The sequence below is a fragment of the Schistocerca nitens genome, chromosome 7 (genome assembly GCF_023898315.1).
Source record: "Schistocerca nitens isolate TAMUIC-IGC-003100 chromosome 7, iqSchNite1.1, whole genome shotgun sequence".
Taxonomy (NCBI): Eukaryota; Metazoa; Arthropoda; class Insecta; order Orthoptera; family Acrididae; genus Schistocerca; species Schistocerca nitens.
Window position 1 is genome coordinate 508,387,598 of NC_064620.1, and position 17,990 is coordinate 508,405,587.

The 17,990-nt window shown below is 45.7% G+C and overlaps 1 protein-coding gene across 1 annotated transcript in view; it reads left to right on the forward strand.

Moving 5' to 3' along the window:
• The first annotated feature begins 12,254 nt into the window (after positions 1-12,254).
• The window catches only part of LOC126195711 (apelin receptor B-like), a 313,946-nt gene continuing 308,210 nt past the window's right edge, over positions 12,255-17,990 (forward strand). The window contains exon 1 of the mRNA XM_049934340.1: positions 12,255-12,515. The gene's annotated coding sequence lies outside the window, so the exon portion shown is untranslated. The remainder of the gene's footprint in view (positions 12,516-17,990) is intronic.

Here is a 17,990-nt window from a genome sequence, read left to right on the forward strand (position 1 = left end):
CTATTGGCTGCCAACTAACTTAGAAACCCCATCTACTAACTACTCAAATGAAAGACCACAATAGACGAAAACTACGAAAATGAATAACTAGCCAGACTTGGGTTTTTCACCCATCCCCTATCTCCAGAATCTTGATCTGACCCACGCTGTCCTACAAAAATGTTGCTTGGATATCCTTTCTACATCTACATCTACATTTATACTCCGCAAGCCACCCAAAGGTGTGCTATTAGTGCCTACAAATGTTTGAACGTCATCTACTTTACCTTTGCCCGCAGCTCGTGGTCGTGTGGTAGCGTTCTCGCTTCCCACGCCCGGGTTCCCGGGTTCGATTCCCGGCGGGGTCAGGGATTTTCTCTGCCTCGTGATGGCTGGGTGTTGTGTGATGTCCTTAGGTTAGTTAGGTTTAAGTAGTTCTACGTTCTAGGGGACTGATGACCATAGATGTTAAGTCCCATAGTGCTCAGAGCCATTTGAACCATTTTTCTACTTTACCTTACTTTGCGAATCCGCTTACCTCCTCCCCCCGGCCCTCCCCGTTATTGATCCTCTACAATCTCACTGAATTTCCATTCTATTCAGCTACATCGAACACGTCGACATATTCTAAACCATCCTCAACCTAGATTCGAACAGCCGCATCGTTCCCTCATGATCACCAATCCAGGAATGCTGCGGCGAATTTAGAAATACATCCTAGTGACTCTGTATCTAAACACACTCCATATCGCACTGCAACAACGAAATTCGCCCCGATATGTATCCGTCCTACAACTGCAATTCGCCGCCTGCCCCACCCCACATGAAGCCTCTCCCCACCCTCTCCCATCACCTTCATTGGCCACCCTGTCCCCTCGATACCATGGCCCAGACCAGCCAACAAACTTCTCCTACATTTCTCTCCCACTATCCACCCTAACAGCGCCTTTTCCATAGATGTCACCAAACAGCCTATATCTTTACACTCCCCCCCTCCACCCCCCCCCCCCCCCTCGCCCGCTAAACAACACCCAGTGCTTTCCTCTGCCGACAAACATTTTTCACCAGTGCAAGTCATTCAGCTTTTTAATGACTGTCGTTGCTGTCCTCTTCAAAGTGTTTCGTTAACTTTATTTCATCTTCTAATACATATTAATTTTTTTTTTATTTTGCATCCTTAAATCTTCTTTCCATGTCTTTATTCACAATGTAAATTCTGCTGCTTGAAGAGCGGATAGTGTACCGCTGATTATACCGCTGGTAACTTACAACCCTCCCATAAGGGACGATGGGAAAGAAATAATTATAAAGAGTAGCTCCTGGATTACAAAATTTCAAATGGCTCTGAGCACTATGGGACTTAACATCTGAGGTCATCAGTCCCCTAGACCTTAGAACTACTTAAACCTAACTAACCTCAGAACATCACACACATCCATGCCCGAGGCAGGATTCGAACCTGCGACCGTAGCGGTTGCGCGGTTCCAGACTGTAGCGCCTAGAACCGCTCGGAAACCCCGGCCGGCCCTTGATTACAGAGTCACGAGATAAATACTTGTACATTTCAGATGTAAAGGGCAGCAGTCAGTAAACAAAATACCGCGGATCTATATTTTCACTATAACATTGTCATTATCGGTGCATTACCAGTAGTCATATACAAGGTGAGTGTTATTAACGTTTAAAAACCCCAGAAGCAACGTAGACGACGCTAAGATAAGTAATTTAATGTAAGACACATGTCAGAAAAAACCTAATACGTGTGAGATCTGAGTTTCTCCTGGCGTATACAACTTTCAAATAACGGACGGGAATTCAGGTAACACTTAAAAAACAATAAATGGTTCAAATGGCTTTGAGCATTATGGGACATAACATCTGAAGTCATCAGTCCCCTAGAACTTAGATCTACTTAAACCTAACTAACCTAAGGACATCACACACATCCATGCCCGAGGCAGGATTCGAACCTGCGACCGTAGCGGTCGCGCGGTTCCAGACTGAAGCGCCTAGAACCGCTAGGCCACACAGACCGGCTAACACATTCAGCGACCGCCGATATTTCGGCAGGAGAGCACTCCGCCATTTTCAAGGCAAACTGCAACGGACGGGCGACGTACATGCAAACTTAAAACCTCGGTTCTCGGACTGATGCAGGAAAGATAACACATACACTGAACACTAGCGCCACCAAAGATGACCAAAGTCAGAGATATCGATAGTGAGACTACAAACTCTCAGGTGAGGTAGCATTGACCCTGTCCCTCGGTTTTCTGTTCGGAAATAGCAGATCTACTTGGCTGCTATAATCGTGTGTGCCGTTTATGCTCAGTACATCGGTCCTCCATGGTCCTGATAGTATGACCAATATATGCCATGCCGCAGCTACAGGGAATGCGATGTACACCCGTCTTACGCAGACCAAGATCATCCTTAACAAAACTCAAAAGCACTCTAATTTTAGATGGAGGTCGAGACATTACTTGGATACTGGTCACTCCGTGTTATTATATAACACCGACGTATTGGCAAGCACGTCCAGCTATTGGCACAGTGTCATTGGGGAAGCAGTTGAGATTAAATTAACGAGCAACCTCCTTAACAGGGAAGGAGGTTTTGGTTTAAACTCTGTTTGAAATCCGGCTCTTTCCCTTGTCAAAAACAGAGGGACAGCGCCAATGCTACATCACCTGCGAGTTCGTAGTCTCACTATCGATATGTCTAACTTTGGTCATGTTTGGTGGCACAAGTGTTCAGTGTGTGTTATCTTTCCTGCAACAGTCCGAGAACCGAGGTCTTGAACTTGCATGTATATTGAACTTGCATGTACGTCCCCTGTCCGTTGCAATTTGCCTTGAAGATGGAGGGTGTCCTCCCGCCGAAATATCGGCGGTCGCTGGAAGTGATACCTGGCTGAATTCCCGGAAGTTATTTGAAACCTCATACGTGGACGACAAATGTCGAACATATGACGTACGTCACCGCACGTGCAGCGGTGAAGTCTGTCGGTCTGTCACAGCTGATCACCCTAACCCAAGTCAAGTATTCACGTCGGTGTCGCTCTGGGCCTACGTGCACGAGTTCAGCGTGTGGGGCTGAGGGTTCCATTCTTTCGTGTGGCAGGCATTATTTTCTTGCACTGCGATAGACAATTATATGTTTCAAGTGAAGTAAGATTTATTACTTTATTTACCAGCCTCGCAGTAACCGCTCGTTTATTGCAAAATACAGAACAACAAAAGCCTATCGTATTGCGTAACAAGCAAATGAGTATAATCTTCCGAACTGTATCGCTAACAGTAAATGTCCTACGTGTCTTTACTAAATAAAGCCTGTAAATAAGAAAACAAAACGACAAATGAAAACAAACACAAAATTAGAACATCTTTTGCTTGGTTACAGCGAGGAAAATAATTTTGTAGCTGAAGTGTTGGCAGAAGTGCCAACACCGTGTTGTTTGAGGAAGCCGAAATGCACGCTATAAGCTCACGCAGGATGGCGTGAGGTCTGGAACAATGACGGAAATTATAGTAGCCAAAAATAGTACATAGCTTCTGGAATACTTAACTTTAATTCATAATTGTAGAACATCGCTCTTGATGATACAGAAGTATTATAGCAATTGAATACGGCGCCTTGCTAGGTCGTAGGAATTGACTTAGCTGAAGGCTATGCTAACTATCTTCTCGGCAAATGAGAAAGTCTTCGTCAGTGTCTGTTGCTAGCTACGTCGGCTGTACAACTGGGGCGAGTGCTAGTACGTCTTTCTAGACCTGCCGTGTGGTGGCGCTCGGTCTGCTATAACTGACAGTGGCGACACGCGGGTCCGACGTATACTAACGGACCGCGGCTGATTTAAAAGGCTACCACCTAGCAAGTGTGGTGTCTGGCGGTGACACCACAGTAGCTTCTACGTTTACAACAGATCACATTTACAAAATGTGTTCGAAAACACAGTAGCCTAGCGGAGCGATTTGTAGCACAGCGCTGCAGTCTGGAACCGCGAGACCGCTACGGTTGCAGGTTCGAATCTTGCCGCGGGCATGGATGTGTGTGCTGTCCTTAGGTTAGTTAGGTTTAACTAGTTCTAAGTTCTAGGGGACTAATGACCTCAGACTTTGAGTCCCATAGTGCTCAGAGCCATTTGAACCATTTGTAGCACAGCCCACCTACCGGCAATGGTAGGATCGACTATCTCAATCGCTGCATGTGCAGGTAGGAATGTCAACTGGTGTCGTGCTAGCAACATATCAAACACAGATGGTTTTACAGAACTACGGTAATTTGACAAAAGTCGTGTTACAGCGTAAAAGACTTCGAATCGGTGTATGTAGCCGTTTGCCCTTGACTGCATAACCTTTCGCCTTATTTACAGCCGCACAGCGGGATGGCATGGAATCAACGATGGCAACCAAACGATGCAGGGGGATTTTCTGCCATTCTTTAACCAAAGATTGCAATACTTGGTTGCGGCCGTGTAGTTTTCGTCGCCTTAGCCTTCGACAGAGTTCGTCCCACAAGTGTCCAATCTGATTGAGATCTGGGTTTTGGCTAGTGACACGCCGTGCTAAACCCGCAGGACAGGACAGGTAGTTGGAATTGTGGAAAGGGGCCAAAATGAGCGGCTGTCAGTTACACTCAAACACATTCAACTTTATTTATTTGACCAAACATTACAGTACAAATTCTTGAACTTAGTTATCGGCTGAATACGCCACACTACCTTATGCCTTAAGGGCACAACCACTTTAATAAAAAAAAAGGCTAAAAGCCGTTAATTCATAATTCAGACGCCAAAAAGAATATTTAGAAGGCAGAAGGCCTCGCGTTAAGTAAGTTCTAAAATTAGGCTGAAGGACCAAAAATCGAACATTTGAAAAGCAAGGAACTTTAATTTTAATGCAGCTGAAGGCCCATGACTTAACACAACACTAAAAACAATTCAACTTTAATTCAAAACCATCGGCTATGAGAAAATAAGAAAAGGCAGGCAGTTAACGGCGCTCAGAAGTTTGGGGGGTCGGCCAGCACTTGAAATACTAACGTTCACTTACGTGAGACAGGTAGTCGGCCCAACCATTCTCGATCCGACGGCAGCCTAACCGACAGACAGTGAATGGACCCAACGACAAGGTAACTTACGGTCCACTCGACCAGCACACAACGGGGAGTTCAATGCAAACGCAAAAGGCATGGACGCCCACAACCAAGCATACATTAAGCTGTCGAACTACACACCGTGCTGGGCAGTGACAACGTCAATGGCCAGGGCAGGTAACCGGAACGTTAACGGCCCAAGGCAGAAAACAAGGACGAATCACGAGTCGGCACACGCAGCCAATCCCTAAGCGATCGCTGGCCAACAAAAGACATCGTCCGACAACACGACCGAATGACGACCAACCAAGGCGGTCCGCACTCATGTGATATGTATCGGCAACCGTTGGGCGAGTCATGGCTGTCCGGACCTCACTGCAGCCGCACCCAGACTGAACTTCTGCAGCGTCCTAAGTCAAACACTACCAGGCCCCAGGCCCGAACTGCACCGGTAGCGCCTCCCAATTCACTGACAGATCCGAACTAACTCCCAGCACACGACAACCGGGAAGTAATACCAGTCAGCAAAGATAATACGCCAGGGCCTACATCGATAAGCACTGCTGCTGCCGCTCCCGGGGGGCAAAGCAGCAACTCATTGGCAACAGAAATTGAAACTAACATAACGAGGTGGCAGCACGGTAAAAGAACAGGAAGTAAAATAAGAGATGGCGCGAACACGAGCCACGCACGGCTGAGCTAGGCCACTTAAGCATCCTTACTTGTCCTTACCTTCATCCTTCCCAAAAAGTCTGAGACATGAGCAGAGGTGTGTTTAGGATCATTGTCGTGATGAAATTCCCAGTTTCGTCCCATTTTGTCTTTGGATGGGGCAACATATGCGTTTTCAAGATTTCACAACATTTGAAACGCTCCAGAATGCTTTCAGTAGGCATCGAGGGCTGTCTCCTGAACAGGACAAGCATCCCCACACCACAACATTCCCACCACCATGACTCACAGTGGGTACTTGGTAGCGGACATCATTTCTTGCACTGACCGGACTTCGAACATATCGAATATCATCGCTGCAGAACACACGCGACCACTGTTCAGGTGCCCAGTCCTCATGAGCTCTGGCAAACTCAGGTCGTGCTACCCCACTCTTTGCCGATATTAGTAGCTTTTTGCTTGGGCGTCGGCCATTAAAATTTGAGTCTCCGAAGTACTGTTCGATATTTCCATGTTGCGGAACTCACGCGTCTCTCTGTTTATATCAACACTGGTGCTTTTAGGATCGCCCTTTTACATCCTGCTTTGAGGTTATTCATTCGGACAGTGACTTTGCTGGGCACGCCCGCTCTTTGTTTATTACCTGTGGCCCCTGTTAATCGTTTCTTCTTATTCCAAACACTCATATTTTTTTCTGGACCAACAAAAATCCCGAGTAACGGGTGCCTGACACTTGATTCGCTCTAGGTCATCCATTACCGCATTTTTGAGGTCTGCTGAATACTCTTTACCCTCGGCACGTTGCGAACTGCTCATAAACATAAGCTAATATAAAGCTAAGGTATCCAACGTAATACAGACGTAGGCATTTGTTTACCGACAATAAACCACGTGTCAAAATGCTTTTGGACCGAGCACGACAACACTGTCTATTTTGTACTTACTGCCATTGCGCTGAATCATGATGCATGTGTTTATGTGGACTCGTGCCACTGCACGGTGAGCCAAATCAAGCTGACGAGACGGGGAAGCGCAGGCCGTAGTCCTAGCAAGCGAAAATGTGTGAAAAAATAAGAATACTGCAGAAACATGGCTTAGCCCCAGCGTGAGGTGATGTTTCCAGAATGAAGTTTTCGCTCTGCAGCGGAGTGTGTGCTGATATGAAACTTCCTGGCGGTTCGACTCCTGGTGTGGCACACAGTTTTAATCTGCGAGGAAGTTTCATATCAGCGAACACCCCGCTGCAGAGGGAAAATTTCATTCTGGAAACATCACCTCACGCTGGGGCTAAGCCATGTTTCCGCAGTATTCTTTTTTTCACGAGTGCTAGGCCTGCAAGTTTGGCAGGAGAGCTTCTCTGAATTTTGGAAGGTAGGAGACAACATACTGCAAGAATTAAAGTTGTATCGGTATGGCAGCCGAATCATGTTGACTTCTTGCCACGATATTTCGGCTGGCAATCGTCCAGCCATATTCAGGTGAGAGTCCGTCACTGGAGACTGGAAGTTCCCGGATTCAACTTTATAGCAAAAATGGGCGCGAAAACGGATGCGCATTGGCCTCCAGCACAGGAGCGTCCTCTATCGAAATCCGCGCCCTCTGGAGCTACTGTACTATAAAAAAAAAAATTGTTCAAATGGCTCTGAGCTCTATGGGACTTAACATCTATGGTCATCAGTCCCCTAGAACTTAGAACTACTTAAACCTAACTAACCTAAGGACAGCACACAACACCCAGCCATCACGAGGCAGAGAAAATCCCTAACCCCGCCGGGAATTGAACCCGGGCGTGGAAAGCGAGAGCGCTACCGCACGACCACGAGATGCGGCCAACTGTACTATCCGTGGCGCACAGGCGCATGCGTAAAGGTGAAAACTACATGTCCGCCCTCTGTCGGAATGCGCGCCCGCGTCTATGAATAAACTGTCTTCTCTCAGAGGAAATTAGAGAGATCACCGAGTCCCAAGCCTTGTCCAGTTGAAAACCGCCATCACGATTTATAAGATTTTGCGCTAGGCGTATCTCCACAGATTCTTCAATTGCTGAATCCCAGAAAGTTTTCGCTGGGGCCAAGATTTTCGTGGCAGAAAAATCCATAGCGTGTCCTGTGGTAATACAGTGCTCAGCTACGGCCGACTTACTGGGCTGCGAAAGGCGAGTGTGGCGTTCGTGTTCAACGCAACTTTCATGTACTGTGCGTGTCGTCTGACCGATGTAACCTTTGCCACACTGGCAAGGAATTTTATAGATCCCGGCCTTCCGCAGACCCAGATCGCCCTTTATTGAACCGAGAAGGGCACTACTCTTCGCCGGTGGCCGGAAGATTACTTTAACTTGATGTTTCCTTAGAATCCTGCCTATTTTAGATGAAAGGTTATCGTCGTATGGAAGGAACGCCCTGGAATTGAATAGCTCCATATCTTCTTGAATTTGTGTTTCTTCCTTCTTTGCGCTGTTCTAATCTGATGTGGAGAGTAACCATTACATCTGAACACCGACTCTAAATGTTTCAGCTCCTTTTTAAGGCTGTCTCCATCAGAAACAACGTGAGCCCGGTGCACCAACGTTCTGAGGACGCCGGTAGTTTGTGCAGGATGATGACAACTCGACGCTCGCAGGTAAAGGTCCGTATGTGTTGGCCTAATGACCCATCCACTCTCTTGGTAACCAAGACGTCCAAAAACGGCAAGCAACCATCCTTCTCTATTTCCATCGTCAACTGAATGTTCTTGTGGATTGTATTCAGATGTTGCAAGAACCGTGACAGTTCTTCTACACCATGGGGCCACACTACAAAAGTGTCACCTACACTCCTGGAAATGGAAAAAAGAACACATTGACACCGGTGTGTCAGACCCACCATACTTGCTCCGGACACTGCGAGAGGGCTGTACAAGCAATGATCACACGCACGGCACAGCGGACACACCAGGAACCGCGGTGTTGGCCGTCGAATGGCGCTAGCTGCGCAGCATTTGTGCACCGCCGCCGTCAGTGTCAGCCAGTTTGCCGTGGCATACGGAGCTGCATCGCAGTCTTTAACACTGGTAGCATGCCGCGACAGCGTGGACGTGAACAGTATGTGCAGTTGACGGACTTTGAGCGAGGGCGTATAGTGGGCATGCGGGAGGCCGGGTGGACGTACCGCCGAATTGCTCAACACGTGGGGCGTGAGGTCTCCACAGTACATCGATGTTGTCGCCAGTGGTGGCGGAAGGTGCACGTGCCCGTCGACCTGGGACCGGACCGCAGAGACGCACGGATGCACGCCAAGACCGTAGGATCCTACGCAGTGCCGTAGGGGACCGCACCGCCACTTCCCAGCAAATTAGGGACACTATTGCTCCTGGGGTATCGGCGAGGACCATTCGCAACCGTCTCCATGAAGCTGGGCTACGGTCCCGCACACCGTTAGGCCGTCTTCCGCTCACGCCTCAACATCGTGCAGCCCGCCTCCAGTGGTGTCGCGACAGGCGTGAATGGAGGGACGAATGGAGACGTGTCGTCTTCAGCGATGAGAGTCGCTTCTGCCTTGGTGCCAATGATGGTCGTATGCGTGCTTGGCGCCGTGCAGGTGAGCGCCACAATCAGGACTGCATACGACCGAGGCACACAGGGCCAACACCCGGCATCATGGTGTGGGGAGCGATCTCCTACACTGGCCGTACACCACTGGTGATCGTCGAGGGGACACTGAATAGTGCACGGTACATCCAAACCGTCATCGAACCCATCGTTCTACCATTCCTAGACCGGCAAGGGAACTTGCTGTTCCAACAGGACAATGCACGTCCGCATGTATCCCGTGCCACCCAACGTGCTCTAGAAGGTGTAAGTCAACTACCCTGGCCAACAAGATCTCCGGATCTGTCCCCCATTGAGCATGTTTGGGACTGGATGAAGCGTCGTCTCACGCGGTCTGCACGTCCAGCACGAACGCTGGTCCAACTGAGGCGCCAGGTGGAAATGGCATGGCAAGCCGTTCCACAGGACTACATCCAGCATCTCTACGATCGTCTCCATGGGAGAATAGCAGCCCGCATTGCTGCGAAAGGTGGATATACACTGTACTAGTGCCGACATTGTGCATGCTCTGTTGCCTGTGTCTATGTGCCTGTGGTTCTGTCAGTGTGATCATGTGATGTATCTGACCCCAGGAATGTGTCAATAAAGTTTCCCCTTCCTGGGACAATGAATTCACGGTGTTCTTATTTCAATTTCCAGGAGTGTACATATCGCCAGAAAACTTTCGGTTTAAGTTCTGCCGAGTCTAGTGCCATTTTCTCAAAGTCGTCCATAAAAAAGTTTGCTACCAAAGGCGAGAGAGGACTGCCCATGGCAACACCGTCAGTCTGCTCAAAATATTCGTTGTTAAATAAAAAGTGTGGCAAGAATCCCGAAATCTCATCGAACTTTCAATACGCCGCGAAAAGTTCAAGAATCACGGAATTAAAGTTGTCAAGACGGGTCGTGAGTCTTGCTTTGGTTGCTCAGTCGGTAGAGAACATGCCCTTAAAAGGAAAAGGTTACGAGTTTGAGTCTCGGTCCGGCCCACTGTATTAATGTGCCAGGAAATAAAATACTCTTTTCGTGACTGTACAATCCAATTCGCGCTGCCAGTGGTGGCGGTCATACATGGGTAAGATGTGCTGTCTTGTGTAAATGTGTGTGTGTGTGATTTCTTTTCTGAAGAAGGCTTAAGCCGAACGCTAAATACGCTACTGGCCATTAAAAGTGCTACACCACGAAGATGACGTGCAACACACGCGAAATTTAACCGCCAGGAAGAAGATGCTGTGATATGCAAATGACTAGCTTTTCAGAGCATTCAGACAAGGCTAGCTCCGGTGGGGACGCCTACAACGTGCTGACATGAGGAAAGTTTCCAACCGATTTGTCATAGACAAACAGCAGTTGGCCGGCGTTGCCTCGTCAAACGTTGTTGAGATGCCTCGTGTAAGGAGGAGAAATGCGTACCATCACGTTTCTGACTTTGATAAAGGTCGGATTGTAGACTATCGCGATTGCGGTTTATCGTATCACGACATTGCTGCCCGCGTTGGTCGACATCCAATGACTGTTAGCATAATATGGAATCTGTGGGTTCAGGAGGGTAATTCGGAACGCCGTGCTGCATCCCAACGGACTCGTATCAGTAGCAGTTGAGATGACAGGCATCTTATCCGCATGGCTGTAACGGATCCTGCAGCCACGTCTCGATCCCTGAGTCAACAGGTGGGGACGTTTGCAAGACAACAACCATCTGCACCAACAGTTCGACGACGTTTGCAGCAGCATGAACTATCAGTTCGGAGACCATGACTGCGGTTATCCTTGACGCTGCATCACAGACAGGAGCGCCTACGATGGTGTACTCAACGACGAACCTGGGTGCACGAGTGGCAAAACGTCATTTTTTCGGATGAATTCAGGTACTGTTTACAGCATCATGATGGTCGCATCCGTGTTTGGCGACATCGCGGTGAAGCCACATTGGAAGCGTGTATTCGTCATCGCCAAACTGGCAGATCACCCGGCGTGATGGTGTGGGGTGCCATTGGTTACACAATTCGGTCACCTCTTGTTCGCATTGACAGTACTTTGAACAATAGAAGTTACATTTCAGATGTGTTGCGACCCGTGGCTCTACCCTTCATTCGATCCTTGCGAAACCCTACATTTCAGCAGGATAATGCACGACCGCATGTTCCAGGTCCTGTACGGGCCTTTTTGGATACAGAAAATTTTCGACTGCTGCCATGGCCAGCACATTCTCCAGGTCTCTCACCAATTGAAAACGTCTGGTGAATGGTGGCCGAGCAACTGGCTCGTAACAACACGCCAGTCACTACCCTTGATGAACTGTGGTATCGTGTTGAAGCTGAATGGGCAGCTGTACCTGTACACGCATTCCAAGCTCTGTTTGACACAATGCCCAGGCGTATCAAGGCCTTTATTACGGTCAGAGGTGGTTGTTCTGGATACTGATTTCTCAGGATCTATGCACCCAAATTGCGTGAAAATGTAATCACATGTCAGTTCTAGTATAATATATTTGTCCAATGAATACCTGTTTATCATCTGCATTTCTTCTTGGTGTAGCAATTTTAATGGCCAGTAGTGTATCTTCGTTGTGCGTGTCTGCAACTCGATAAGTAATCTTTAAGGTGAATAGGAATCTGTCCTTCTCTTTATATCGTTGATATTCCAACCTGGACCTTCCAGTATTTTGTTACGTGTAAGTTTGTCACGGTGTCGTATGATGTGAGCACTCAGTGTAGGTGGGCTAGCATACGTATGAGACAATAACAGTGCGAGCGCACGCTCCGCGCACCTCGGCGCGCTGGCGCAGAAGGCGCTGGCGGTGAGGCCGGCGTCCCGCGGCGCCTCTGGCGTCTGCCTCCTGCTCCCCGCTCCCCCCACCCCTTCGCACCAAGCGCTCTCCGCGACATCTCGCTGGCCCGCGGCCCGCGGTGTGCGGCAGTCGCTCGTCGCGAGGCGCAGCACTCGGTCGGCACAGCACGAGACAAGCGGCAGGCGTGACGCCACGCTGCTCTCCCGCCGGCGCACACCGCGTCGCGATACGGTATTAAGCAGCAAGTGTTGCTGAGCACGCTCTAGTCCTGGCAGGTAGAGAGGCGGTCACCGAGGGAAACCGCGGGTCCCATTGTCGCGGCCACAGGTGCCTGCACTAACATTGTTGGGCCGCACTTCTCGTTCGCGCCACGCCGGTGTTACAGCGACCGGCCACGATAAGTGACGAGCGGTACGTACTACATAACCAACTTCCATTTTTCGTTTCTGCTTCTATTTTTTTTCCTTTTATTTATTAATACACTTTACTGTAGCACTCACATTAACATGATACAAAAATACAATCTCTTGCAGAAATCTAAAATCTTTGCATGACTACAATTTGCTTTAACGTTACTTAACCCCAGCAATAACAACGTATTTTTCGTAACGTGCGTTACCAAAGGAGGGGGGAGGAATACTTTATGCTCCCCCAAGAAAAAAATAAAAGAAACTAAATTCGTTAAGTGTTGTTGATTTATGTTAACAAATCACTTTCCAAAGAAGTATTAATGTGTTAGTAGGATCAAGAACTTGAAAATATGTTGTAGCACACACTTAGCAACATCAGCACATTTTCAGTAATTTGTGCTATCGGGGGAGGGGGGGGGGGGGGGGGGAAGGGCTTACCCACCAAAAAATTAAAAAATGTAAAATTTCTTTAGTTGTTGACTATTACTCACAAAATACATTCTAAAGAGATATTAATGTGTCAGTAGCGTCCTGACGCTGAAAATGTTTAATTTGACGTTCAGTGAAGAAAGTGGCATGTATTACTGAAAAACTTAAATTTTTGTCTCACACTTAATTGCAAAATTTAAAACTTAGAGGATAAGATTGAAGAATTCATTAGGAACAATGAATATTTTTTCAAAATGTTAAAATACAAAGTAACTGACTAGATTATAATAGTTATTTTGAAAACGTGGGCACAAGGTGCACGTCTTAACCCCTTCCTAAAGCGAAGGCTAAACATTTTCGGTAATTTCAATTTTTCGAAAATGCCTTGCCTTTTATGCAGTCCTATAAATATAAAAAGTTTTATCAAAAACGAAATCAAAAAAAGGTTTTGATACGACTCCTAATGTGTATGATGTGTTTTCGTCAACTGATATTGCTTCCAGTATATGCCAAATTTTAAACGCGTCCGTTTGCCGTGCGCCGAAAACTGAATGTGCACTCCGAGTGACAGTCTAATCTGCTGATACCCACTTGCTGTACGGAAATGGCTCGAAGTCAGGAGTTGTGATGCTACTAAAGGTGCAACAATTAAGCTAAACAACGGAATAACAAAACCAATACAATCCGTTTTACACACACACACACACACACACACACACACACATATATATATATATATATATATATATATATATATATATATATATATATATATATATATATATATATATCAGCTCTTTCAGTCGTCAGTTTATGATGCGACTTTGGTGAAGCTACGTGCTGAACGGTGCACTGGACGGTCAGTTTATAGACTTGCGGACTGACCAGTATACCTTCACTCCGATTCTGTAAATATAAAACGTCGCATGTCTTGAAACATTTTCGTACAATGATATAATTTCGCTGGTACATTCCTTAGTATACGCGTAACTGCCTGTGAAAAAGAGTTACGAATAGAGTCGGCAGTAAAAAGTAGTAATTTAATACGTCATGCTCCATACTGCAGCTTTACTGCATGAAGATCGACAATGCAGTAAATGAACAAAAATTTCTTATCATTATTTCGTGGAGTCCCAAAGAAAGCAGGTGTTGACAGATGTGAAAATTACCGAACTATCAGTTTAATAAGTCACAGCTGTAAAATACTAACGCGAATTCTTTACAGACGAATGGAAAAACTGGTAGAAGCGGACCTCGGGGAAGATCAGTTTGGATTCCGTAGAAACGTTGGAACACGTGAGGCAATACTAACCTTACGACTTACCTTAGAAGAAAGATTAAGAAAAGGCAAACCTACGTTTCTAGCATTTGTAGACTTAGAGAAAGCTTTTGACAATGTTAACTGGAATAATCTCTTTCAAATTCTGAAGGTGGTAGGGGTAAAATACAGGGAGCGAAAGGCTATTTACAATTTGTACAGAAACCAGATGGCAGTTATAAGAGTCGAGGGGCATGAAAGGGAAGCAGAGGTTGGGAAAGGAGTGAGGCAGGGTTGTAGCCTCTCCCCGATGTTATTCAATCTGTATATTGAGCAAGCAGTAAAGGAAACAAAAGAAAAATTTGGAGTAGGTATTAAAATTCATGGAGAAGAAGTAAAAACTTTGAGGTTCGCCGATGACATTGTAATTCTGACAGAGACAGCAAAGGACTTGGAAGAGCAGTTGAACGGAATGGACAGTGTCTTGAAAGGAGGATATAAGATGAACATCAACAAAAGCAAAACGAGGATAATGGAATGTAGTCAAATTAAATCGGGTGATGCTGAGGGAATTAAATTAGGAAATGAGACACTTAAAGTAGTAAAGGAGTTTTGCTATTTAGGGAGTAAAATAACTGATGATGGTCGAAGTAGAGAGGATATAAAATGTAGACTGGCAATGGCAAGGAAATCGTTTCTGAAGAAGAGAAATTAGTTAACATCGAGTATAGATTTAAGTGTCAGGAAGTCGTTTCTGAAAGTATTTGTATGGAGTGTAGCCATGTATGGAAGTGAAACATGGACGATAACTAGTTTGGACAAGAAGAGAATAGAAGATTTCGAAATGTGGTGCTACAGAAGAATGCTGAAGATAAGGTTGGTAGATCACGTAACTAACGAGGGGCATTGGAGGGCAGCGTGGTGGGTAAAAATCGTAGAGGGAGACCAAGAGATTTATACACTAAGCAGATTAAGAAGGATGTAGGTTGCAGTAGGTACTGGGAGATGAAGAAGCTTGCACAGGATACAGTAGCATGGAGAGCTGCATCAAACCAGTCTCAGGACTAAAGACAACAACAACAACAACATTTCGTGGAGCGTGTCGCTGAGAAAAAGTTTCGTAAAAGCTTGAAATTATATCTAAAGGTTGCCGGAAGTTGCTAAGTTCTTTCATTCTTAAATACTGTATGAATATAGTCTGGATGATTTGCACACCATGAGTTACAATACATCAAGATATGTACACAATTTCTGACAGTAATACTTGACTTATAATGTTGAAATTTTAACATAAGGTTCTAGCTCTTAATGAAAGAATTTTTAATTTTTAATTTTGGTCACTATCTGTATTAAAAAATGAATTTTGGTGCTTCCGAAGACATTTAGAAAGGCAGTCTTAATGTGGGAACGTGCAGTGGACTGGCCCTTTAGTAACACAGATAGAACAACTGTATAAGATATTGCGTGTAAAAGTGTCAACTGCTCCAACTGATAGTAATTATGTAGACACCAGTGAACCTTCGTTTAACTTGATTTGATTTAGACCTGATTTGAACATTATCGCTTGATCAAAACTGGTGGTCGATAAATAGGTACACGGTGCAGCAGCTATTGAGGGTTTTGTGATTCCGCCATTTCAATTACATTGAAGATGAGAAGCATTATTACATGAAATAAACTATCAATCCATCTTCGACTCATTGTTCTGAGCGTTTGTTAAGCAGTGTTCTGTACGGCTGAAAATTCATGTTTCGGTCTACCAAGCATCGAAATGTCTATTACTGCCTTCCAAACGTTATTGTCATGTATTTAATTATATTATAATGTGTGTTTCGATCGCGACTAATGTCTTCAGCACTGTACTAGCGTTATAAATCAAAGACTATCGATTGTATTGACAGATTTAATTAGAAAAATGTTTCAGTAAGCTCTGGGTAGCAGAGACGCTCAACTGATTTGGAGTAACAGTAAAGACGAACCGTTGTTACATTTGCTTTAAGCACGATTAAAACTGCAGATTAATTAAAAATTAATTTCTTTTTATTTTACCTACGGTGAAAGTTCCCGTTGGCCAACAATTTGTACTCAAATTTTAATCAACACGATATAAGTGCAAGGCATTCAGTTATTATACAATTCGTATGGGCATTCTAACATAAAAATATTTTATAACTTTCAGGCATTCTGTTGCCTTATAGCTGAGTGAAATGCATAGCTAAAAATTATTTTCACATTTCTGAAGTTTCTTTTCGTGGGAGCGAGAGTATCATTCACTTGCAGTACTGGAAACCTTGAGAGAACGAGACGCAATCACTGCTGTAGTATAGTGTTCTACATCGAAACATTCAGACGCTTATATCTGAGAAGATATCTGTATTGAATGCCCCTCCTTTTGAGGATTTTCAGATTTTTTTTTTTATTTGGAAAATTTAAGAAAGGCTACAGAGTGCTTTATTTCGTTGAAACGTCACGTCTACATTTCATACTGTCCCTAACTCAAGCACACCGGTCTGAACTTGTAAGTTTTCCGTTATATGCAAATTAAAAACGAAACAGTGGCGAGCTGTGGGTGGCAGCTTATCTCACCATTTCCGCAACTCCAGCCCTTGAACGGATTCCCGGAAAATGAAGCAAATTACAGCGGTTAATTTAAAGGCCACTTCTAATGATTATGTTTCTCTCTCGTGTAGACAAAGTTCGCATAACAATAATTTTCTACTTTTCTTTACGTAAACCCGAACAATCAACAACTACCAATCGGAGTGTGCCAGCTTATTCCATCACTTCCTAAGCATTCTCTAGTAAACGAACAAGTTATCTGAAAGACACCAGTTACATTAGCGAACTGCCTTTCTTTCCCTTTAACGAATGTAGCGTTCCGGCAGTAATGTTAAGCAAGAGACAGGAAAAGGAACGAATGGCTGATAAATGACTAAATGACGAGCTAAAGAAACTGGTACAGCTGCCTAATATAGTGTACGAGCACGCAGAGGTGCTGCAACACGACGTGGTATGGACTCGACTAATGTCTGAAGTAGTGCTGCAGCGGACTGACACCATGAATCCTGCAAGCCTGTCCATAAATCATTAAGAGTACGTACGAGGCAGTGGAGATCCTTCCTGAACAGCACGTTGCAAGGCATCGCAGATATGCTCAGTAATGTTCATATCTGGGTGAATTTGGTGGCCAGTGGAAATGTTTAAACTCAGAGGAATGTTCCTGGAGCCACTCTGTAGCAATTCCGAACGTGTCGGGTGTAGCATTGTCCTGCTGGAATTCAACAAGTCCGTCGGAACGCTCAATGGACATGAATCGATGGAGGTGATCAGACAGGATGCTTACGTACGTGTCACGTGTCAAAGTCGTATCTAGATGTACCAGGGGTCCTATACAACTGCACACGCCCCACATCATTACAGAGCCTTCACCAGCTTCAACAGTCCCCTACCGACACACAGGATCCATAGATTCATGAGGCTGTCTCCATACCCGTACAGGTCCATCTGCTCGATACAATTCGAAACGAGACTCCATCGACCAGGCAACATACACTCCTGGAAATTGAAATAAGAACACCGTGAATTCATTGTCCCAGGAAGGGGAAACTTTATTGACACATTCCTGGGGTCAGATACATCACATGATCACACTGACAGAACCACAGGCACATAGACACAGGCAACAGAGCATGCACAATGTCGGCACTAGTACAGTGTATATCCACCTTTCGCAGCAATGCAGGCTGCTATTCTCCCATGGAGACGATCGTAGAGATGCTGGATGTAGTC